Raw genomic sequence first — 26,267 nt, forward strand, 5'->3', positions numbered from 1 at the left:
TAAATTTTATTAATTTCAAATCATATTATCTTAGCAAATATCCCTGAGAGGAGTTGGCAATGACAATCAATTACTGGCACATAAATTAATTTAATCTGTTTGTCTCGTCTAGTTAAGAAACATGTATAGAATAAGAGTTTAATTCATGTTAAAGAGGAAGTAATGAGAGATGATTGGTTGCACAAAAAATGCTGGCAAAGGGAATACTTGGGTGCTTAATGTAGTCAGAGAGATACAAGTGGGAAAGACATATTACAAGGAGGGGAAAAAGGCAGAAAACATTTATAAGCACAAAGGTAAACACCGACTTTAGGTTTTCTTTGCACTGTCTCATTTTTTTCTACATTGGCTAGTTTCAGATTGTCTAGTTCTTATCTTTTTTGACACTATAAGCCAGGCAGGGATAAGAAGAAAACAGTCAAGTATTTTGAACTTCCTACAGGATAAAGTTACTTGCTTGTTCATAAACTCCTCAAAGTCAAAATTTACAATATTCAAAAAGCATCTCCCCTTATGCATTTGCCTTTCTCTTCACCTTGCTTAATTGTACCTGGTCCAGCCATTATCAAACCCAGAATATCAGGATCGATGAAACTTTCTCCATCTGCTTTGATCATGATACTCAATAATTATGGCACCTTGTCAATTGCACCTTCCCTCAGTTGGGTTACCTTTACTTCTTCTCCACTGGCACTTCTTTATTTCTGACCTTCATTACCTTTGTATGTTTGTCATAACATACTAATGTTCCTATTCACCTGTATAATAACTATATTCACATCCCGTTGTCTATGGGAATGGGCCTTTCAGTATCTGATTTCTATCTAATTTACAGTTTCAATAAGCAATCCTATGGATCCTATACTTTCATCACATCACACCACTTGCCATCCATTGGCCATGTTTATCATATTTTATGCCTCTATGTCTTTATATAAGTTATTCCTTCTAGCTACAATTCACTCCTACTCCTTCCTCTGGTAAAGTCCTATTTATGTTCAACATCCAGCCCAAATGTTGTCTTTGCTGTGATATCTTTCCAGTACACAGATTATAGTAACAAGAGTTATTTCTTCCTAACTCTGTATTCCCATAATACGACTGTATAATAATTTATGTTAAATTTTGTTTGCTGGCTCACTTTCTATTCTGTAAGTTGCTAGGTGACTGGGTTTGGAATAGTGCCTAATGCACAGTAGGTGCTGACTAAAATTTTGTTTAATGAAATTAGTCATTTCTGTTCAATAGTTTAGCACCCTAGAAAGACTTCACTGCAACAGTTGCAGTACTGACTATATTCAAGGAGCGTACATGTGGTTGTGGGTGTGTGTTCGAAAATATTTTATATGCATGAACATTGTAGCAGGCACCATAATTTTAGGCTGTCATTAGGTAACTTGTACCTACTGAGAATAAATGAACAACAATTCTCAGGCCAAATGAGATGCATTAGGCTTAACAACTGGGAAAAAATGCACAAGGATGAACTTTCTAATTTTATTCTTTAAGTACAACACACATTGCTGGGGTATCTTGAAAGCTTGCAACATCAAGAGAGGAGTTTGTAGGTTTTCAGCTGCTAATAATACACAGAGCCTTATGGGTTACTCAGAACAGTCATTGTTTCAGGGGATAAATGTTTCATAATGAAGTAAAATCATTGGTAATTAAACAAAAGTAGGTGTACCTGCTAACTGCTAGGATGCAAATATAATGGAGCAACTGGTTCAACTGCTGTCCTTGTGTGACCTGAGCTTTGAAGTATCAATGTCCTAACAAAAAGAAGTAGGAGGAAGAAGAGGAGAAAAAGGAGGAGGAGAAGGAGGAGGAGGAGGAGGAGGAGGAGGAGGAGGAGGAGGAGGAAAAAGAGGAGCAGAAGGAGGAGGTGGAGGAAGAGGAAGAAGAAGAGGAGAAAGAGGAGTAAACTTTGGAAGAATTTTACAGATGCATATGGAATAACTAAAAATTATAAATAGGGTTTTTTGGTATTAGTGTGTTCTTTATTAGTATCAGTAACAGAAGTTCAACACGAACTGTCACAGACTGAAGCTAATGTGAAGTATTGTTATAAAATTTCCTTTGATTACATTACAGAATATATGCATACATTTTCTAATCTGTTCAAATATTTTGTTCGTATCTGAACCTACAAAATATTTCTGTTTGCATGTTGACAAAGTAATTTTTCTTACTGTGATGCTGAACTCCAACATCTTCTGCCCTTCTCTGACACATTGTTGTGACTAACCCATTAGGCAAACTACTGAAAAACGTAGCTCCAGCCTCAAAGCTGTATTGGTCAGTGCCAGCCACTGCTGTATCTTCATTTTCCAATATTCTTATCAGTATTCCTTGAGTCATTAACTTGTCATATTTAATGGAAAGTTCTTGTCATAAGATTACTCACACTATTCTTTAAATTTCTTCTAAAATCTATTTAGGATTATGTCTATAGGCATTAGGTGTTCTCCACCACAGAACACAAAAAATCAATCATTTGATTTTCATGATTCATATTTTCATTCCTCTCTTAATATCTCAAATTAGTCTATCTGATTAATGTAGATAATTAACAGTTACTAATTAAAATAGTCGAGGGGGGCGGAGCAAGATGGCCGAATAGGAACAGCTCCAGTCTCCAACTCCCAGCGCGAGCGACACAGAAGACCGGTGATTTCTGCATTTTCAACTGAGGTACTGGGGTCATCTCACTAGGGAGTGCCGGACAATCGGTGCTGGTCAGCTGCTGCAGCCTGACCAGCGAGAGCTGAAGCAGGGCGAGGCATCGCCTCACCTGGAAGGGCAAGGGGGAAGGGAATCCGTTTTCCTAGCCAGGGGAACTGAGACACACAACACCTGGAAAATCGGGTAACTCCCACCCCAATACGGCGCTTTAAGCAAAGAGGCACACCAGGAGAATATATCCCACACCTGGCCGGGAGGGTCCCACGCCCACGGAGCCTCCCTCACTGCTAACACAGCAGTCTGCGGCAATCTATCGGCAAGGCAGCAGCGAGGCTGGGGGAGGGGCGCCCGCCATTGCTGAGGCTTAAGTAGGTAAACAAAGCCGCTGGGAAGCTCGAATTGGGTGGAGCTCACAGCAGCTCAAGGAAGCCTGCCTGTCTCTGTAGACTCCACCTCTGGGGACAGTGCACAGCTGAAGACCAACAGGGGAAACAGCGGGGGCCGGTGCAGACGCGAACGACTCTGTCTGACAGCTTTGGGGAGAGCTGTGGATCTCCCAACTCGGAGGTTGAGATCTGAGAACGGACAGACTGCCTGTTGAGGTGGGTCCCTGACCCCTGAGTAGCCTAGCTGGGAGAAATCCCCCACTAGGGGCAGTCTGACACCCCACACCTCACAGGGTGGAGTACACCCCTGAGAGGAAACTTCCAAAGGAAGAATCAGACAGGTACACTCGCTGTTCAGCAATATTCTATCTTCGGCAACCTCTGCTGCTGATACCCAGGCAAACAGGGTCTGGAGTGGACCTCAAGCAATCTCCAACAGACCAACAGACAGTCCTTCTGACTGTCAGAAGGAAAACTATCAAACAGGAAGGACACCTATACCAAAACCCCATCAGTACGTCACCACCATCAAAGACCAGAGACAGATAAAACCACAAAGATGGGGAAGAAGCAGGGCAGAAAAGCTGGAAATTCAAAAAATAAGAGCGCATCTCCCCCTGCAAAGGAGCGCAGCCCATCGCCAGCAACGGATCAAAGCTGGTCAGAGAATGACTTGGTCGAGAGGAGAGAAGAAGGCTTCAGTCCATCAAACTTATCAGAGCTAAAGGAGGAATTACGTACCCAGCGCAAAGAAACTAAAAATCTTGAAAAAAGAGTGGAAGAATTGACAGCTAGACTCATTAATGCAGAGAAGATCATAAACGAAATGACAGAGATGAAAACCATGACACGAGAAATACGTGACAAATGCACAAGCTTCAGTAACCGACTCGATCAACTGGAAGAAAGAGTATCAGCGATTGAAGATCAAATGAATGAAATGAAGCGAGAAGAGAAACCAAAAGAACAAAGAAGAAAAAGAAATGAACAAAGCCTGCAAGAAGTATGGGATTATGTAAAAAGACCAAATCTACGTCTGATTGGGGTTCCTGAAAGTGAGGGGGAAAATGGAACCAAGTTGGAAAACACTCTGCAGGATATCATCCAGGAGAACTTCCCCAACCTAGTAGGGCAGGCCAACATTCAAATTCAGGAAATACAGAGAACGCCACAAAGATACTCCTCCAGAAGAGCAACTCCAAGACACATAATTGCCAGATTCACCAAAGTTGAAATGAAGGAAAAAATCTTAAGGGCAGCCAGAGAGAAAGGTCGGGTTACCCACAAAGGGAAGCCCATCAGACTAACAGCAGATCTCTCGGCAGAAACTCTACAAGCCAGAAGAGAGTGGGCACCAATATTCAACGTTCTTAAAGAAAAGAATTTTCTTTTTTTTTTTTTTTTTTTTTTTGAGACGGAGTCTTGCTCTGTCGCCCGGGCTGGAGTGCAGTGGCCGGATCTCAGCTCACTGCAAGCTCCGCCTCCCGGGTTTACGCCATTCTCCTGCCTCAGCCTCCGGAGTAGCTGGGACTACAGGCGCCCGCCACCTCGCCCGGCTAGTTTTTTTTGTATTTTTAGTAGAGACGGGGTTTCACCGTGTTAGCCAGGATGGTCTCGATCTCCTGACCTCGTGATCCGCCCGTCTCGGCCTCCCAAAGTGCTGGGATTACAGGCTTGAGCCACCGCACCCGGCCAAGAAAAGAATTTTCAACCCAGAATTTCATATCCAGCCAAACTAAGTTTCATAAGTGAAGGAGAAATAAAATCCTTTACAGATAAGCAAATGCTTAGAGATTTTGTCACCACCAGGCCTGCCTTACAAGAGACCCTGAAGGAAGCCCTAAACATGGAAAGGAACAACCGGTACCAGCCATCGCTGGTTAGTCATAGATTTACCTCATTTGTCTTACTTGCTATATAGTATTACTTCATAAAGATATACTGTAGTTTATTAAACCAAAATTGATGAACATTTAAAAAAAATAAAATAAAATAAAATAAAATAAAATAGTCATCATGCTATCTTTTAGATCAACAGAAGATAAAAATAAATCATTTAAAATTTTCATTTTTAATTGACAAATAATTGCATACATTATATATTTATGAGGTACAATATGATCTTTTGATATATGTTTAAAATGTGAAATTATTAAATAAAGCCAATTAACAAATCTATCACCTCATATTCATACCATATTTTTGTGGTGAAAACATTTAAAATTCATTCTTTCAGTGATTTTGAAATGTACAATGCATTATTATTTATTATAGTCACTATTCTGTGCAATGGATGACTAAAGCTCTTTCTTCCTATCTAACTAATCAAAGGGTACAAATACATTCTTTAATATTTAACTGTTTAGTGTTATTTCCCAGAATCCTACAAAAGTCTTATAATGCTATATCCTATATTTCCTTGAAAATAGGCCAGATGTGGTGGCTCATGCCTATAATCTCAGTACTTTGGGAGGCCAAGGTTGATGGATTACTTGAAGTCAAGAGTTCGAGACCAACCTGACCAACATGGTGAAACCCCAACTCTACTAAAAATACAAAAAATAGCAGGATGCGTGGTGGCTCCTGTAATGCCAGCTACTTGGAGGTTGAGGCAGGAGAATCGCTTGAACCTGGGAAGATGAGGTTGCAGTGAGCTGAGATCGAGCCACTTCACTCCAGTCTGGGTGACAGAGCGAGACTCTTTCTCAAAAAACAAAACAAAATGAAAACCATCCACCATTTTGAAGAAAAAATTGCATCTTATTATAAGGTTTTAATCCCAATTTCATACTATGGATTTCAATTATAATTTGTTTTCCTGGAGAGAAAGCTGCTTGCTTTCTTTAAACATTCAGATATTTTAGGATTTGCTCTAGCAATTAGTTAAGTATTATCTCCAACTGTGTGACCAATGTTTACTAGCTGTGTCACCTTGAGGCAAATTACTTTAAATCTCTGTTCCTCAGTTTTCGTAGCAAGAAAATAGGGATAATTATCATACCTATTTCATAGGGCTTATGTGATTCTTGCATTTTGTAATGCATCAAAGTCCCAACAGTATAAAAGACTTAACTATTATTATTGCCATCACTATAATTATTGATTATTTATACTCGCTGAGAGCTCACAGTATGCTCTGGAAATAGGAATAATTTTTGAATGAGATAAAATATTATCAGAATATTTAAGACTTTTTCCTGAAATTATGGCTTTTACCTACATCCTGGCTTCTTGTCTAGAAACTCTTATAATTTGAACAGATTAACTAGAATAAAAAAATCCTCAACAATCTTACCCACCACTTATTACAAATGAAGCTAATGATCAACTTCATTAAAATCAGCATTCCTTATCTGATAAACTAGATAAGGGAGAAAGAAGGTGGATTTCAATTCCTCTTCAGAGCCATTAACAGTAGAAAAAGTCTCATTCAACTGTCCTAATTGGTACATTAAATGGGGACATGATTATGGCAAAGAAGCCCCAACATGGGCTTTCTCTAGCATCATCCTGAAGTATCTCCTGCTCAAGGAAATAATGAGATAATGAGGAAAAAAGTTATTGTGTAATAGTCATAAGCATGGAAAAAATAGATGACAGAAGAAGTAGTCCTTGAAAAGGAGAAAGAACATTTGCAATCCACTGACAATATGAGAAGAGAAAGCAAATTATAGTAAAAACAACAGAACTTGAATGTGGAGTAGTCCAGATTTGTGATACTTTTTGCATAGAAAGGCCCTGTAGGAGGGAAACAAATAACGAAGTATCAATTACCCAAATTTGCCCTCTCAATACAATTCCAGTTCCCTGGACAGGTGCTACCCAATTCCTTCATTTTTTAAACAGAATGTTAAATCCCTTATTTTCTCCATGTGTCAGAGTGCAGAGAAATGCTTGTGGACTGTTGGAACTCTGCTAGACATACATTAAAAACTTGGTGAAACCTAGACTTATTTGTGGTTTCAGAGATAATTTGTGAATTTTCTCTGCTAACACTTTAGAGGACATATGGCACTAACTGAAAGAGGGACTCTATACATATGGTGGGGTGACAGATAAAAGACTTCTGGAATAGTAGTGCCAAGATTGATGAATATAAAAAAACTTTTAAAAGTATAACATAGGTGGGTGGCAAGATGGCCGAATAGGAATAGCTCCAGTCTGCAGCTCCCAGTAAGATCAACGCAGAAGGTGGGTGATTTCCACATTTCTAACTGAGGTACCCGGTTCATCCCATTGGGACTGGTTAGACAGTGGGTGCAGCCCACGGAGGATGAGCCAAAGCAGGTTGGGGCATTGTCTCACCCCGGGAAGCACAAGCACTCAGGTAACTCCCTCCCCTAGCCAAGGGAAGCCATGAGGGTCTGTACCATAAGGAACAGTGCATTCCAGCCCAGCTACTACATTTTTCCCATGGTCTTCCCAACCCGCAGACCAGGAGATTCCCATGGGTGCCTCCACCACCACGGCCCTGGGTTTCAAGCACAAAACTGGCTGGCCATTTGGGCAGACACTGAGCTAGCTGCAGGTTTTTTTTTTTTTTTTAATACGCCAGTGGTCCCTGGAACCTCAGTGAGACAGAACTCTTCACTCCCCTGGAAGGGAGCTGAAGCCAGGGAGCCAAGTCGTCTAGCTCAGTGGATCCCACCCCCAGGGAGCCCAGCAAGCTAAGATCCACTGGCTTGAAATTCTCACTGCCAGCACAGCAGTCTGAAGTCCACCTGGGACTATCCAGCTTGGTGGGGGGAGGGATGTCCACCATTACTGAAGCTTGAGTAAGCAGTTTTCCCCTCATAGTGTAAACAAAGCCGCCAGGAAGTTGGAACTGGGTTGAGCCCACTACAGCTCCGAAAAGCTGCTGGAGCCAGACTGAATCTCTAGATTTCTCCTCTCTGGGCAGGGCATCTCTGAAAGAAAGAAAGGAGACCCAGTCAGGGGTTTATAAATAAAACTCCCATCTCCCTGGGACAGAGCACCTAGGGGAAGGGGCAGCTATGGGTGCAACTTCAGCAGACTTAAACATTCCTATCTGCCAGGCTCTGAAGAGAGCAGCAGATCTCCCAGCACAGCGCTAGAGCTGTGCTAAGGGACAGACTACCTCCTCAAGTGGGTCTGTGACCCTGTGCCTCCTGACTGGCAGACACCTCCCAACAGGGATTGACAGACACCTCATATAGGAGAGCTCTGGCAGGCATCTGGGGAGTGCCCCTCTGGGATGAAGCTTCCAGAGGAAGGAACAGGCAGTAATTTTTGCTGTTTTGCAGCCTCTGCTGGTGATACCCAGGTAAACAGGGTCTGGAGTGGACCTCCAGCAAACTCCAGCAGACCTGCAGCAGAGGGGTCTGACTGTTACAAGGAAAACTAACAAACAGAATGGAATAGCATCAACATCAACAAAAAGGACTTCCACAAAGAAATCCCATTCGAAACTCACCAACATCAAAGACCAAAGGTAGATAAATCCACAAAGATGAGGAAAAACCAGTGCAAAAAGGCTAAAAACTCCAAAATCCAGGTCGCCTCTTCTCCTCCAAAGGATCTCAACTCCTCACCAGCAAGGGAACAAAGCTGGATGGAGAATTAGTTTAATGAATTGACAGAAGTAGGCTTCAGAAGGTGGGTAATAACAAACTTGTCTGACCTAAAGGAGTATGTTCTAACCCAATCCAAGGAACCTAAGAACCTTGAAAAAGGTTAGAGAAATTGCTAAGTAGAATGACCAGTTTAGAGAAGAACATAAATGACCTGATGGACCTGAAAAACACAGCACAAGAACTTCATGAAGCATATGCAAGTATAAATAGCCAAATCAATCAAGCAGAAGAAAAGATATCAGAGATTAAAGATCAACTTAATGAAATAAAGCATGAAGAGTAGGTTAGAGAATAAAGAATAAAAAGGGGATGAACAAAGTCTCCAAGAAATATGGGGCTATGTGAAAAGATCAAATCTGCATTTGATTGGTGTACCTGAAAGTGACGGGGAGAATGGAACCAAGTTGGAAAACACTCTTCAGGATATTATCCAGGATAACTCCCCCAACCTAGTAAGACAGGCCACCATTCAAATTCAGGAAATACAGAGAACACCACAATAATAGTCCTTGAGAAGAGCAACCCTAGGACACACAATCATCAGATTCACCAAGGTTGAAATGAAGGGAAAAATGTTAAGGGTGGCCAGAGAGAAAGGTCAGGTTACCCACAAAGGGAAGCCCATCAGACTAACAGCAAGTCTCTTGGCAGAAACCCTACAAGCCAGAAAAGAGTGGGGGCCAATATTCAATATTCTTAAAGAAAATATTTTTCAACCCAGAATTTCACATCCAGCCAAACTAAGCTTCATAATCAAAGGAGAAATAAAATCCTTTACAGACAAGCAAATGCTGAGAGATTTTTGTCACCACTAGGCCTGCCTTGCAGACCTCCAGAAGGAAGCACTAAATATGTAAGGGAAAAACTGGTTCCAGCCACTGCAAAAATATACCAAATTGTAAAGAATGTCGACACTATGAATAAACTACATCAAATAACGGGCAAAATAACCAGCTAGCGTCATAATGACAGGATCAAATTCAGGCATAACAATGTTAACCTTAAATCCAAATGGGCTAAATGCCCCAAGTAAAAGATACAGTCTGGCAAATTGGATAGAGTCAAGACCCATCAGTGTACTGTTTTCAGAAGACCCATCTCACGTGCAAAGACACACATATGCTCAAAATAAAGGGATAGAGGAATGTTTACCAAGCAAATGGAAAGGAAAAAAAAAAAGCAGGGGTTGCAATCCTAGTCTCTGATAAAACAGACTTTAAACCAACAAAGATATAAAAAGACAAAAAAGAGCATTACATAATGGTAAAGGGATCAATGAAACAAGAAGAGCTAATTATCCTAAATATATTTGCACCCAATACGGGAGCACCCAGATTCATAAAGGAAGTTCTTAGAGACCTACAAAGAGACGTAGACTTCCACACAATAATAGTGGGAGATTTTAACACCCCACTGTCAATATTAGACAGATCAATGAGACAGAAAATTAACAAGGATAGTCAGGACTTGAACTCAGCTCTGGACCAAACAGACCTAATAGACATCTACAGAACTCTCCTCTCCAAATCAACAGAATATACATTTCTCTCAGCACCACATCACACTTACTCTCAAATTGACCACATAATTGGAAGTAAAACACTCCTTAGCAAATGCAAAAGAACAAAAATCATAACAAACAGTCTCTTAGACCACAGTGCAATCAAATTAGAACTTGGGATTAAGAAACTCACTCAAAACTGCACAACTACATGGAAACTGAACAACCTGCTCCTGAATGACTACTGGGTAAATAATGAAATGAAGGCAGAAATAAATAAGTTCTTTGAAACCAATGAGAACAAAGACAAAACATACCAGAATCTCTGGGATACAGCTAAAGCAGTGTGTAGAGGGAAATTTATAGCACTAAATGCCCACAGGAGAAAGCGGGAAAGATCTAAAATCAACAACCTAACATCACAATTAAAAGAACCAGAGAAGCAAGAACAAACAAATTCAAAAATCAGCAGAAGACAAGAAATAACTAAGATCAAAGTAGAACTGAAGGAGATAGAGACATGAACACCTCTTCAAAAAATCAGTGAATACAGGAGCTGGGTTTTTGAAAAGATCAACAAAATACATAGACTGCTAGCCAGACTAATAAAGAAGAAAAGAGAGAAGAATCAAATAGACACAATAAAAAATGTAAAGGGGATATTAACACTGATCCTGCAGAAATAAAAACTACCATCAGAGAATACTATAAACACCTCTACTCAAATAAACTAGAAAATCTAGAAGAAATGGATAAATTCCTGGATACATGCACCCTCCCAAGACTAAACCAGGAAGGAGTTGAATCCCTGAATAGACCAATAACAAGTTCTGAAATTGAGGCAGTAATTAACAGCCTACCAACCAAAAAAAAAAAGCTCAGGACCAGACAGATTCACAGTCAAATTCTACCGGTACTACAAAGAGGAGCTAGTACCATTCCTTCTGAAACTATTCCAAACAATAGAAAAAGAGGGACTTTACCCTAACTCATCTTTTGAGGCCAGCATCATCCTCATACCAAAACCTGCCAAAGACACAACAAAAAAAGAAAATTTCAGGCCAATATCACTGATGAACATGAACGTGAAAATCCTCAATAAAATACTGGCAAACCAAATCCAGCATCACATCAAAAAGCTTATCCACTACAATCAAATAGGCTTCATCCCTAGGATGCAAGGCTAGTTCAACATATGCAAATCAATAAATGTAATCCGTCACATAAACAGAACCAGTGACAAAAGCCACATGATTGTCTCAATGGATGCAGAAAAGGCCTTTGATAAAATTCAACACCCCTTCATGCTAAAAACTCTCCATAAACTAGATATTACTGAAATGGATCTCAAAATAATAAGATCTATTTATGACAATCCCACAGCCAATGTCATACTGAATGGGCAAAAGCTAAAAGCATTACCTTTGAAAACCAGCACAAGACAATGATGCCCTCTCTCACCATTCCTATTCAACACAGTATTGAAAGTTTTGGCCAGGGCAATCAGACAAGAGAAAGAAATAAATAGTATTCAGATAGGAAGAAAGAAAGACAAATTGTCTCCGTTTGCAGATGACATGATTGTATATTTAGAAAACCCCATTGTCTCAGTCCAAAATCTCGTTAAGCTGATAAGCAACTTCAGCAAATTCTCAAGATACAAAATGAAAGTGCAAAAATCACAAGCATTCCTTTACACCAATAATAGACAAAGAGAGGGCCAAATCATGAGTGAACCCCCATTCAAAATTGTTACAAAGAGAATAAAGTACCTAGGAAAACAATTTACAAGGGATGCGAAGGACCTCTTCAAGGAGAACTACAAACCGCTGCTCAAGGAAATAATAGAGGACACAAACAAATGGAAAAATGTTACATGCTCCTGAATAGGAAGAATCAATATCATGAAAATGGCAGTACCGTGCAAAGTAATTTATAGATTCAATGATATTCCCAACAAGCTACCGGTGACTTTCTTCACATCATTAGAAAAAACTATTTTAAGTTTCATATGGAACCAGAAAGAGCCCATATAGCCAAGAAGATCCTAAGCAAAAAGAAAAAAGGTGGAGGCATCATGCTACCTGACTTCAAACTGTACTACAAGGCTACAGTAACCAAAACAGCATGGTACTGGTACCAAAACAGATATATAGAGCAATGGAACAGAACGGAGAGCTCAGAAATAATGCCACACATCTACAACTATTTGATGTTTGACAAACATGACAGAAACAAGCAATAGGGAAAGGATTCCCTATTTAATGAATGGTGTTGGGAAAACTGTCTAGCCATATGCAGAAAACTGAAACTGGACCCCTTCATTACACCTTATACATATATTAATTCAAGATGGATTAAAGACTTAAACATAAGACCCAAAACCATAAACACACTAGAAGAAAACCTAGGCAATACCATTCAGAACATAGGCATGGGCAAAGACTTTCATGACTAAAACACCAAAAGCAATGGCAACAAAAGGCAAATTGACAATTGGGATCTAACTGAAGTAAAGATCTTCTGCACTGCAAAAGAAACTATCATCAGAATGAACAGGCAACCTACAGAATGGGAGAAAATTTTTGCAATCTATCCATCTGACAAAGGACTAATATCCAGAATCTGCATGTAACCTAAACAAATTTACAAGAAAATAACAAACAACCCCATCAAAAAGTGGGGAAAGGGTATGAACAGACACTTCTGAAAAGAAGACATTTATGTGGACAACAAACATATGAAAAAAAGTTCATCATCACTGGTCATTAGAGAAATGCAAATCAAAACCACAGTGAGATACCATCACATGCCAGTTAGAATGGTGATCATTAAAAAGGCAGGAAACAACAAATGCTGGAGAGGATGTGGAGAAATAGGAATGCTCTTACACTGTCAGTGGAAATGTAAATTAATTAATCATCGTGGAAGCCATTGTGGTGATTCCTCAAGGATCTAGAACCAGAAATACCATTTGACCAAGCAATCCCATTACTAGGTATATACCCAAAGGATTATAAATCATTCTACTATAAAGACACATGCACAGGTATGTTTATTGCAGCACTATTCACAACAGCAAAGACTTGTAACCAACCCAAATGTCCATCAATGACAGACTGGATTTAAAAAATGTGGCACATATACACCATGGAATACTATGCATCTGTAAAAATGGATGAGTTCATGTCCTTTGCAGGGACATAGATGAAGCTGGAAACCTTCATTCTCAACAAACTAACACAGGAACAGAAAACCGAACACTGTATGTTCTCACTCATAAGTGGGAGTTGAACAATGAGAACACATGGATGCTGGGAGGGGAACATTACACACTGGGGCCTGTTGGGGAGTGGGAGGCTAGGGGAGGGATAGCATTAGAAATACCCAATGTAGATAAAGGACCGATGGGTGCAGCAAACCACCATGGCACGTGTATACCTATGTAACAAACCTACACATTCTGTACACGTATCCTAGAACTTAAGTATAAAAATTTTAAAAAGGAAAACATAATATTTGTCCATAAAAGTTTAAAAGCATTAGGGTAAAGCTTGATGTATGCTCATAAGGTTAATACACCTGTGTAACTTGAACCCAAGTAAAGAAATTGAACATTATGCAGAAGTACCCTCATGAATCCCTGTAGTCACTGCAGCCCCAGAGTTAACCATTATCCTGATAATATATGCTAGCTTACCTTTTTTTGCACTTTATGTAAATGAATTCATATGGGATGTACTATTTTTGCCTGGTTTCTTTAATTTCATATATTTTCGAGATGCATCACTATTGTTGAACACATTAGTATTTTATTTACTGCCACTATTATGCACTATTCTATTAATTGACTTTGAGTTGTTCCCAGTTTGTAACTGCTATTACAAATAGTTCTGTTATGAACATTGCTGTTGTACATGTCTTTCACAATAATAGGAATTGCTGAGGATTCTTTGATTATCATGAAGATACTTGAATTATAAGGGTGTCTAGACTAGAAACAAGAATGCAAGTAAAAACCATAATCCAAAAATATTACACACACACACACACACACACACACACACACGCACTCACTCATTCACTCACTCACTTTCACTGGGAATGAAATAAAAGATTGGAATTACTGGACATGCCTATTTTCAGCTCTAGTACAAACTACCAAACCGTTTTCCAAAGTCTTTGTTTCAACTTACATTCTGACCAGTACTGTATTAAGTCTAGTTGTTCCATATTCGTAACAAAACCTATTATTACTTGTCCTTTTCTTGAATTATATACTAATATTACATGGTGACTTTATTTGTATCATTCTAACAGAAAAATCACTTTTTTCATATCTTCAATGGCATTAGAATATACTTATTTGTGATGGGCCTTTTTAAGCTCATTTTTTGTCTATTTGGTTGTCTTTTGAATATTAATTTGTATGCACTCATATATTCTGAATATGGGTCATTTGTTAGCAAAATAATTTGCAAATCACTTTTACAAGTCCATAGCTCCTATACTGACATCACATTTCTCAACCATCATTTTATATTTTTGATGCTCATGTTTTTAAATTCATTCAAACATTAGGTATTGTTATCTATGTTTCAGTTTGATCACTCTTGTAGGTGTCGGAAATAAAATAATGAATATCAGTTAAAATTCATGTTCTTGTGGAGCCTAGATACTTATGAATAGGCATAGAAAAATTAATGGATACATATTATGTTACATGTTAGTAAGTGGAAATAAGTGCTATGTAGAAAAATTTGCCAAGAGTCAGTGGATTGAGGAGAAGACATTGCAATTCTAAATAAGGTGTTCTGGAAAGTCTTCCCAGAGAAGGTGAAATGACAGTAAAGACTTGAGCATGGTAAGGGAATGAGCTACTCACATTCATGGAAACAGAGAGTTCCAAGCAGAGGGACCAGAAAAAACAAGCTTTCCTTGATGAAGAATTATATATGATGTAGCGGGTTGACTGGTGGCACTCAAATATATATGTCCACACCCTAAGCCCCAGAATCTATGAATCCAACCTTATTTAAAGAAAGGTTATTTGTAGCTATAACTAAGTAGGATCTTGAGATGAGATTATTCTGGACCATCTGGTGGGCCCTAAATCCAATGACAAATGTCTTTACAAGAGAGAGGCAGAGGGAGATTTGACACAGACACATAGGGGAATAGAAGGCAGCATTAAGACAAACACAGAGATTGCAGTGATGCAGCCATGAGCCAAGGAACAACTGGAGCCACCAGGCGCTGGAAGAGGCAAGCAAGAATTATCCCTTTAAGCCCTTGGAGGAGTACCACCTTGCTGTCACTGTGATTTTGGACTTCTGGCCGCGAGAACTATGACAGAATAAATTTCTCTGTTTTAAGCCACGAAGTTTGTGGTAATTTGTCATAGTAGCCCTAGGAAATGAATACATATGAGGTGTTTGAATATGCACAGGGCTGTGTGCCTGCTGGGATGAGATGTAGGAGGAGGTAGTAGGAGATGAGGCCAGAAAGGTAATAAGGAGCCAGGCAGATAGGTGGAGACCAAGAAGTTGTCATGTAGACTTTGGCTTTTATAGCAAGTGAGTTGGGAAGTCAGTTTGTTTACATTTTGGAATGCTCCTATACCATGAGGATTCATGGAGCCTGGCCTACTTCCTTTTAGAATCAAACCTGCTATCCCTCTTTGCTTCTTATTCATTGGCCTGTTTCCAGCCCCTACAAGTCTACAAAAATCTGTTAAGGACTTGTCATCCACTTGTTCCTGCTCCATTTTTCTTAGTTTACCTCTGAATCTTTTGTTCTTAAATTGTCATATCTGTGGCTTTAAAAGTCTGTCCTCACACTTACTTCCTTGTCCTGGCTGAAGTGTGAACCACCCTCTAACTCCATAGAGATAGTGAAGTGTTCCACTTCAACCTCAGAAGTTTCTAAGGCATCTCTTATACATTTCCTTTTTAATATCATAGGTGAACTGAATTGCAGTAAAATATCTGAGCTTCAGTGCTATTTCACAATCTAAAATAAGAACAACCTATTCTAATTTGAAATATAATACTACATCCATGGTTTCCCCATAGCAAGACGGTGCCATCTGGCACATTATTAGTGCAAGACACTGAGGTTTCATGCAACGTGCATATCATTGGCATATATATACAAGATTTCATCCAAAAGCTGACATTTTACTATGATTCGTTTGTCAACTTACTATAACTCATTAGAATAATAGAAAAATATTATGGCTCTGCAAAAATGCAAATAACATAAGAAGAAGAGTGTCATTCTAAAAATTAGAATCAGTTATCCCAGACCTAGACCTCACTGACATCTCCAGGGTCCTGTGAAAAGATAAAGGCAATGAGGAAACCCTTGTCTACAAAATTAGTATCACAGTCTTATTATCTAACAGGAATATTACAGTCTGCATCACAGTCATATTATCTAACAGGAAGATCATAAGTACAAGGTAAGCACAGGGTAATTTTTCTTTAGCTGTTTTGCTTTTTCAAAGTTTTAAGAATTATCTTCAAAGCCAGAAAATAGGGGTGACATTCTTTCCCATTCAAAATCATAATTGGTTCGTCAACTCTTTCTTCCCACTTGCTAATATTTCCTACCCCTGACTTATTCAGAGCCCGAGCTGCAGCCATTTGGGAGTTGGTTGGCCTCAAACATTGTCTCTTCAGTGCTTGGTTTTTCTTTGAAGTCCTGAAATAGGTGTCATTTAATGAAGTTCCTAATTTCATCTTGATTTATTTGTCTTCAAATATGAGTCTTGAAAAATGCCAAAGGTTAAGGGAAATATGTTAGGAAGAGAAAAACCACAACAGAAAAATTTATTGTAAGTAGTTCTATATAAATATAGTATCTGTTTGAATTTTTTTGAAGGAAGATAGCATTGTTTTTCTGCAAATAAATTATTTGAAAAATATGATTATGGAAATAAACCATAGCCTATTTTTTCTAGAATGCCGTGAAAATAGCCAGAGGTGAAAGCTGATATTTCTAGTTTATGAAAGCTATTTTTTTTCTTTATAACTCTCATCTAAAGATATAGGACAGTCAGGAAAAATGGATAATTTTGTTAAAGTAGCAGATAAAGAGCTTATAAATCTGTAGAGTTTTTTCTGCACACTCATATTTTTAAATAAACAGAATTAGAACATAAGAAAAGCATCTTGTAAAAGTTTAGTTGGTGCTGATATCCAGAAGACAGTAGATGTTGTTAAGCTTCATGTGTTTAAATGCTCTAGTCAGCTATCAGAATGACACAGTAGCAAAAGTATTAGATTCATTTGAGAGATTGTGTCATCTATTCACCTCATATTTTCCTGCCCTCTTGTGAGCTTATTTACTAGGTCATTGCCTGCACACCCAGGATTTGTTGTAAGAGACAAGTATAGAGAACATAATTGTAGAAAAGAGAACTAAATGAATGTGTGGACAGATCAAAGCTAATATATATCCTTTGTCTTTTAATATATCAGTATATCCTGATCCTTCAATTTTGGCATTCTTTTTCTGCAACATAAGAGTAATATATTAGCCCAAACTTTTATCAGGGAGAAATAAATGTATTGCACATTAAATGTTCCTCTGGTGACCTGTTTTCTTTATTAATTTTTTTTTCTGTGTAGAAAAGAGAAATAAAACAAAGAATGAGTAAGCATTAGCATGTAACCACTAAACTGAGAAGATAATGGAATGAAAATATTTATCTTTTTGTATAAAAATTGTGTATGTATTATAAGTATAATGTACAATTAAAATACATTTAGAGTTATAAAAGAAGGTCCATTGCATTGTAATAAGTATTATTTTGTTTCACTACTAACTATGGGATGAAAGGTAGTAAGAGGAATTTTATTATAAAATGGATAATGATCAAAAACCCTGGGGAGACAAAAGAGAAAACCAAAGTAGATATAACGTGGCTCATTCCAGGAAAAAAGATGGAACAGATTCTTTTTTTTTTTTTTTTTTTTTATCTTAGAACATCAGAGTTTTACTAAACAAACTTTGTTAGCACTCTCTTCGGTCTCAGGGTTTAAACATGCTCTTTCCCCAAGAAGTTCACAGCTCTGTAATAACTCTCATTTGTATTAAACTTTAATATCCTTGAGGAAATTGCAGCCCAAGTTTCTCCTTTCATAGTCTCTAATTTAGCTAACAGATTTCTAGAGTTGAGTAGAGTTAAATATTGTCCTGCTCAATTTATTGCCCACAAGATGACTTCCTCCAATTTCCAGAAGACTCTTCTGATGATGATAAGATCCAAATGATTTTTTTAATTTTGGAGAGCCAGTGTTGGGCCTTTCTATCAAGTGCACAACAAAGTGACTGATATATAGTAGTCACTGATTAATTGCTCATTAAATAGATAGGTTACTGGATGAGCCATTAGGTAGCTATAGTTGTTAATGTGTGTCTGTGTTCAGAATTACATTTTGGATTGACGCTTCTCTCAGTTAATGCCATCTATGTTATCCCCTTTTAGTTATATCTTTCTCATCTCATTTGTTTTTAAAGGATTCCCAAGTGTTACACTTTCAATCATGTCTGTCAGCAGGATTAAACACAAGAAAGCAATTTTAGGAGTTACAGTAGAGGATGTGGAAAAGAAGTTTATTCAAAAAATTATTTCAAGGAAGAGCTGCTGACTTGAGCTAATTGTAAAGTTTCATTACCTCCATTATCAAAACAGAAAATATTATCCATTGTTCAATTAAGTAATGAATTTAAGTGTTCACAATCCCATAATTCTGAGACTCAAGAGCATCTTTGCTTCCTTTCCCACATCTCACTTTCAATTTTGAAAGGGAGCACTGCTACTGCTATCATCACTCACTTGGCAAAAAGACACATTTTAAAATGTTTGATAAGATATTTACACAATACTACTGATTCTATTAATAGCACCAACTATAGATAAAATTTATTGAGCACTTAGTATGTGTTGGACAGTGCTCTAAATCATGTTACATTTTTTTTTATGAGTTAACCCTCACAAATACAATATTGATGAAGTAGGAATTATTATATATCCATTTTATTGATATTTTACATGTGAAGAAACTGAAACACAGATCAGTTATGTTATTTGCCTTGATTGCTCATTAAATACATATCACACAATTATAATTTGATTCCAAGAAATAAAGTTTCAAAACCTATGCTTTACCCTATATAGTACTCCTAATTCAGAGCGCAAGAATAATTGAGATTTCATAATTGAGAAGCAGGAGTAAAATTAGTCTAGTCATTGATATATTTTCTATGACAGTCCATGCACTCTTAGGAATTGTACATGTTTTATAATAACAACGATGATTTTTCAAATGCATTGTCTTTGATCTCTCACTTTTTTCAGAATGCATTAGCTTCCTGATGGCTTCCCTATATGTACTATATTCTCCAGCTCTTAAGGTTTTAACTTCAACTCGACTCTCATTAACATTATCTTCTAAATTTGGAGTCTCAATGATTCTGTTACTCTCACTTACCAATATTGTATAAGGTAAACACAGATTTTAAAGCTGTATTTCCTGAAATCAAATTATAATTATGTGATCATTAAATAGATATGTTGCTCATTATATATTACTATCTATTTAATGAGTAAATGTGGCAAGTACCATAATTTATCAGTGTTTCAGTTTACTCATATGTTATGGCAGTTCCAACTGATTATAACAGAGAGTATTACAAGCTATCCTCAGTCTCCTCAGTAGTCATACCCTATACTCATGCTCCTCTCTATAGATAAACACATGTCATTTTACGGATACAACAAAGGTTATCGGGCATAAGTGGCTCTAACCTCTCCTTTCTTCTGCTATTTCATTAACTTTATCATCACTCATTTTTATCTCTGGTCTCATAGGAAGTGGCAACTTCCTTCCTCAACCAACACTAAGCTTTCATACTGTTTCCCTGAACTCATTCCCTTCCTCAAAATCTCAGATTTGTTAATTTGCCTCTCTTTTGAATCCTATTCAAAATCTCCCTCCTTGTCATCATTTTCTTTTCTGCCAATAGGCATATCAAATTATGTAGGAAAAAAACTTTCCCACTCTGTCACACATCAACAAGCATCTTGAAATTGCAAACTACCCTTTCCACTTCTTTGCCTCCCAGAAATCTTTTACCATATTGAGAAGTTTGCTTCTGACTTTACCATTTTATGGGAAATCCTTTTATTAAGATTGATATTCTCATCAAATTGCTCAACTAACTGGTTGTTTTTCAGTTTTTATCTACCTGACATCTCTGGTGGACTTGGCTACCGAGAAATTTGTTGTTAAAATTATTTTCTTTTGTATTATTTGTCACCATACATATAATACTCATATTTCTGAATATTATAATTATTTTGATTATATCACTAGCTTACATCATTAAGGTTATATCACCAGCTTCTTCTCCTGGATCTTCTTTTAACACACAATATTTACTTGGTTTCATCCTTGACCGTCATCTCTTCTCACTCAAAGCAACCCCTTTGGGTAAGTTTATCTGTATCCATTATATCTTCTATATCCATATGCTGATGATTCTCAATTTTTTTCTGAGAGTGAAATTCATTGATCTAACCTACTTTAGGTAGCTGAACCTGGATATGCCAAAACACCTAAAATATTTATAATACCTTTATACATAACTTTTGTAAATATTATACAATTCCATCTTCCATATTAAAAAAAAAAAAACTTATCTACTACTGTGCTCGATGCACTATAGGAATGTATTCCCTGAAAGCTATTTTACTAACTGTACCTTTAGCAGCATCATTCCCCCAGTTTTCTGCCTTAGTATAACACCAACAGCTCCATATGGAACACCATGCCAAACCATGCTTCTCTACCTTTCTCTTTTCTGGTAGGTTTTTACTTATTCCTTTGAAGACTATGCATTACTTTTATCTGTTTCATAACACCTGTCTTAGTCATCTACTGCTGCCATAACAAATCACTACAGACTTAATAGCTAAAGAATACAAATTTATCATCTAGCAGTTCCGTGGTTGGAAATCTAACTGGCCTCACTGGGCTAAAATCAAAGTGTTGGTGGCTGCATTTCTTTCTGAAGACCCTAAGGATGACCTGTTTTCTTACTCACTCAGGTTGTTGGTAGAATTCACTTCCATGCAGTTGTGGAACTGAACTCTCTATTTCCTTGTTGGCTGTTGTCTTACGGCTGCATTTAACTCACAGAGACCTCTCTGAGGTTCTAGAACAGAGTCTCTATATCTCAGAAACAGCAATGGAGCATCAAATACTTCTCATAATGTCATTTCTCTCATTCAGGAAATACTTGCTTTTAAGGACTCATGTGATTAGATGAGGCCCATCCTCACAATCAGAAATATCTCCAGATCTCAAGGTCTTATCTTCAATAAAATTTTCAAAGGATCTTTTGCCTTGTGAAACAAAATATTCAAAGATTCTAGGGATTAGGGGAGGGTTATTATTGGGGGGATATCATTCTGCTTACTACAGTCTGTTCTCTGGCTCCCAAGTTTTAGCATCCATCCCAAATAGATTTTCCTCATCCCAAAGTCACTCAAAGTTTCAACCTATTATATTATCAACCAAAAATTCAAAATCCCATCTAAATGTCGTCAGCCCAGAAGTCCCAGACTTCATTATGTACGTCATGTAAATTAGGTATGGGTGAGGTTCTGGGTATATCCACTTTGAGCACAATTCTTCTCTATCTGTGGATCTGTGAAGCTAAGGAAACAAACCGGCTGTTCCCAAATGATGGGCCAAGCACAGGATAATATGTGGAGACATCTCAGTTCTAAATTAGAGAAAATGGAAGATAAAAAAGAGCTATAGTCCAAACCAATTCCAAAATCCAATTGTATAAACTCCATTGGGTTTCAAGGCCAGAAAATAATTTACTGTGGCTTGTGACTCTGCCTTCTGGAGCAACTCCATCCTCTGAGCCGTTCTTTTTTTATTATAAAATATACTATGTGTATATTTTTTTATCTACATATTTATCTATTTCCTGCTTGTAGAATTTTTGGAATCTTGAATAGCTATTCATTTCAAATACTCTCTCTCTCTGTCTCTTTCTGCTCATGTAACATTTTCAAGAACTTTGTGAGTTTCCTCTGTATATCACATGTATTATGTCAAATGGTCAAGATGCTATTTCATAGATTTTCCCTAGATAATCCCCTCTTTATTTTTGGCTTTTGCTGAGATTGTTCAGATGATGTCCTTAATCTTCCTAGATATCCTGTTATTTGATTGAAGAGATCTATGAATCATGCTCTCAATCTGGTACAAAATATTTTGTGTTACTGAATACTCTGAGCTTCTAATCTTTGTGGGGTACCAGCACAAGATTATATAGCCATACTGTCAATCATTTCTCTAAGGCATACTTTCTGGATATCAAACCTCTTAAACTGAATTTTTTTCGTTCTGGATAGAAAATTTCCTAAATCATTAAGTCATCTTTACATTAGTTGAGTTAAACAATCATAGACTGGAATTAGACTTCAAATTTGGGATACTTACAATTCTCAAATTTAGATTATCTTAAAACTATCTTCAGTTGAAATATTTGCCTAGGGGGAATAAAAGTTTATATTTAAAAGTTATTCCCTCGATTTATATTTCTTGTAGCATATTTATTTTAAGCAGTGGAAAGAAACCAGCCCACATCTTTAATATTGTGCTTGGCATTTTCCGTAACTATTGCACTTATTATATTTCATTCATATGTTTATTTGCACATTTACCTCTCCCACTGAACAATGATCTCTCTGTGAGCAGTTAATGCTCCTAGAAATCTTTGTATCCCAAGTACATATCACTGCTTATCATTGCTTAATAAACACCTGTCAATTGAACAAATACAAGTAATTTATCCAACAACCCCTTCTCCACTTCTATTTCCTCCTTGGCTATAATATTACAAAACTATTTCAAGATGATCTCTCTAATTAGAGAGCTAATTATAAATGTCCCAAATTTGAAGTTACAGTCCAGTCTATAATTGCTTCACTCAACTAATGGAAAACTGTATGAAAATTGAAGTTGTTTTACTTAAAAACCCTTTTACTCATAAAAAAATCCTTTCAGATCAATATAATCATATTAGTGATCTCCCTTACAATAAGTCATGAATTCCCAAATGGAATTCTTCTCTTTTCTCTTAACGTCATTTCCAAAAGGCTTTTAATATTTAGAAAAGAATAAGAAAAGTATGCAAATGAGTGCCCTTTCTCATTAGAATTATTGTTTATTCACTATGAAATAAAACTTTATAATAATTCCCTGAGACCTTCCCTTCCTTTAAATGATGAATTTTATATTAAATATAGAATGAGGTCATCTTCTTAAGGGCAATTGAGCCATTTCTGATAATATAAGCTCTCAAAAGCTGGTACTGAATATATTTACTAATATATATGGGACTGTTATATGTAAAACACAATCATTCAAAAACAGACCAACATTGATATATGTTTACTTGAGTACCAAGGAACCAAATCATATAAACATGAAACTCTTCCAAAGTTCTTTATGCTACTGAAATGCTGAATATCTGGACAGTTGAGCCATGTTACTCAAGAAAATGGATAGCTTGTGTGATGCATAAGATAGTTTAACACATACCTAACCGAGTGCATATGATGTCATCACATTTTGTTGATATTTAAAATTTTCCCTTCATTCGAACTTATGTGGTAAATAAAACTGTTAGTGATGGAGTTATGGAATATAGACCTGATTTAAAATAAACTTTAAAATAAACTTTTTCTTTACCTTGAAATAGAATTGTAACTTGAGAAAATTGTTAAAATGAACTATCATAGAGGTTCTAAATTTAGTAAGACAATATTTTCAAGCACATTAACTTTAATTTCATGTACATTCCATGATTATGTACATTATCATTTTAAGGATTGCTCAGATATATAAAATTCAAATAATTTTTAATAAAAAGAATTTTCCATTTTTTAATGAATATATCTGAAAATAGCTTCACTTGTTTAGTTTGTCTGATGTAAAATCTATTATAAGCTTTTTATATATTAGGATATTTATGTTAATAAACTTAGTTAATGATGTTTGATGATTATACATATAGCAGCATTAAAACATGTATGATGGTGGTTATTAAAGTGGACATAATATAATCTGAATCCAGTAGAATGAAATGAAACAAAATGAAACTAACAAAGAAAAAACATATGGAGGACAAAAGGATTTAACCTTTCCTTAGAATCAGTTAAATGTGAAGAATTAGAAAAGAATGTCTACATTAAAAAGGACGTCTTTCCTGCTGCTGAATATGTTTCTCAGTACAGAGGGGGTGGCATTTCATCCTACATCCTAGCTCTACCACAATCTGTTCCTGACAGGACCATCCATCTGTTTAGCCTGAACAACCCTGCAGTTGCTTATTCACAGATGTAAGTAGGAGGTTGACTACAGGTTTTTTTACTTATACTTGAATCCAAGCTAATGTGACACATTTGCAAGCATAGCTGCACATGTTCTGGTTTAATTGGGAAATATCTCCTTTGACTTTCAGGATAGCACAGAAGCAGAGACTTTAAGTCTAAACAGACCTAGATTCAGAGCAGACCCGATGCTGCTTGAAGAAGGCTGGAGGTATGTTAAGGAGACAAGGGCTGTCAAGAAGCAGGGATGTCTCTGGAAAGGGTGAGCAGCTGACGTCCTTTGTAAGTTTTCTGGGCAGCATTGATGGGAGGTGAAAACCTTGGGAAGAGTCTTGGTTTAACATGGACTCTAAATGGTAAAAAGTAATTAGGGCCTCCTTTTTTCCATAAACTATGATAGACACTCTTCTAAAATATCTATGTTATCCTAGCTGCTTTTCTATGATATTTTTGGACCCTTGACTTATTTACACAAATGGAATGATAGCTTTTGGTTGGAAATTTCAAATGTCTAAGGCACAAATTAGACATGAGACTTCATTCACACTTCTCCTCTAGATCTTAATCAAGACACCCTACAAGCTATATTGGACATTGCACAACGTTTACAAGTGCAAAATGTACCGAACATGTGTCAAGAATTTTAAAAATTTGCCATTGTGGAGCAGTGCTCCAGCATGATTTGTAATAGTGCATTCTGCCTTCTAAAATGTTTTGACTGCTGGTGGTAATTGCTTTACAAGTGAAAATTAGCCTCCTCAGTTCTCAGAATACTTGTAATCCGAGCATATCACACCTCCACATTTTGCTTGTGATGCTCTCTCTGCACCTTTTATCTTCTTAGGCTGTTGAAATAGTTCAAGTTTCAGCTCAACTGTTATCTACTCCGTGAAACCTTCCTTGATCCTCTCATTCAATACTAATCACTTAATGTCTTTGTATTCCCATAACAAATGCCTTTGTTTCCATCTGTTGATATCAGGCAGCACAATATGAATTGAGTCATTGTGTACTTGTTTATATTTTGTAGTGGATTGTGACATTCATATTTGGGTGACTCTGTTTCTTAGTAAAGGATCTTAAAGAAAGTATGTGCTCAATAAACGCTTATTCAGTTGAATTTTGGGTCATTAATAAAATGCAAATTCCAGTAGAGCCTTTGTATAATTGTATCCAGATAGTTCAATTTCAAAAACTAGTAGAGCTCTTATAATTCTTATAATATTTTATATTTCCCTATCCTTTTATGGTTTGAAAATACTTATATAATAAATATGTATGTGCACATGTAAGAGTCCAGTAAGAAAATTCAAGCTGCTACAGCTAGAGTGGGTGAAAAGTGGGTGTGCAATGTAACTTGGAAAAAAATACAAAAAGTAAAAATCTTCTAAGAAATGGGGAAACATGATTTTTTATGGAGTACTTGGAATATAAGTTGTTCTCTTCCTGACACACAAACACACACACACACACACACACACACACACAGCCAGAGCAAGAGAGAGAGGAAGAGAGAGAGAGAGAGAGAGAGAGAGAGAGAGAGAGAGAGAGAGAGAGAGAGAGAGAGAGAGAGAGAGAGAATTCACTCCACAATAACAAAGAGGAGACAGTATTGTCATTCCCATAAACCTTAGCAAGCCTTTCTGCGGAGTTTATATTAGAGGAGGCTCACACCT

Source organism: Rhinopithecus roxellana, chromosome 9 (assembly GCF_007565055.1).
Source record: "Rhinopithecus roxellana isolate Shanxi Qingling chromosome 9, ASM756505v1, whole genome shotgun sequence".
NCBI lineage: Eukaryota > Metazoa > Chordata > Mammalia > Primates > Cercopithecidae > Rhinopithecus > Rhinopithecus roxellana.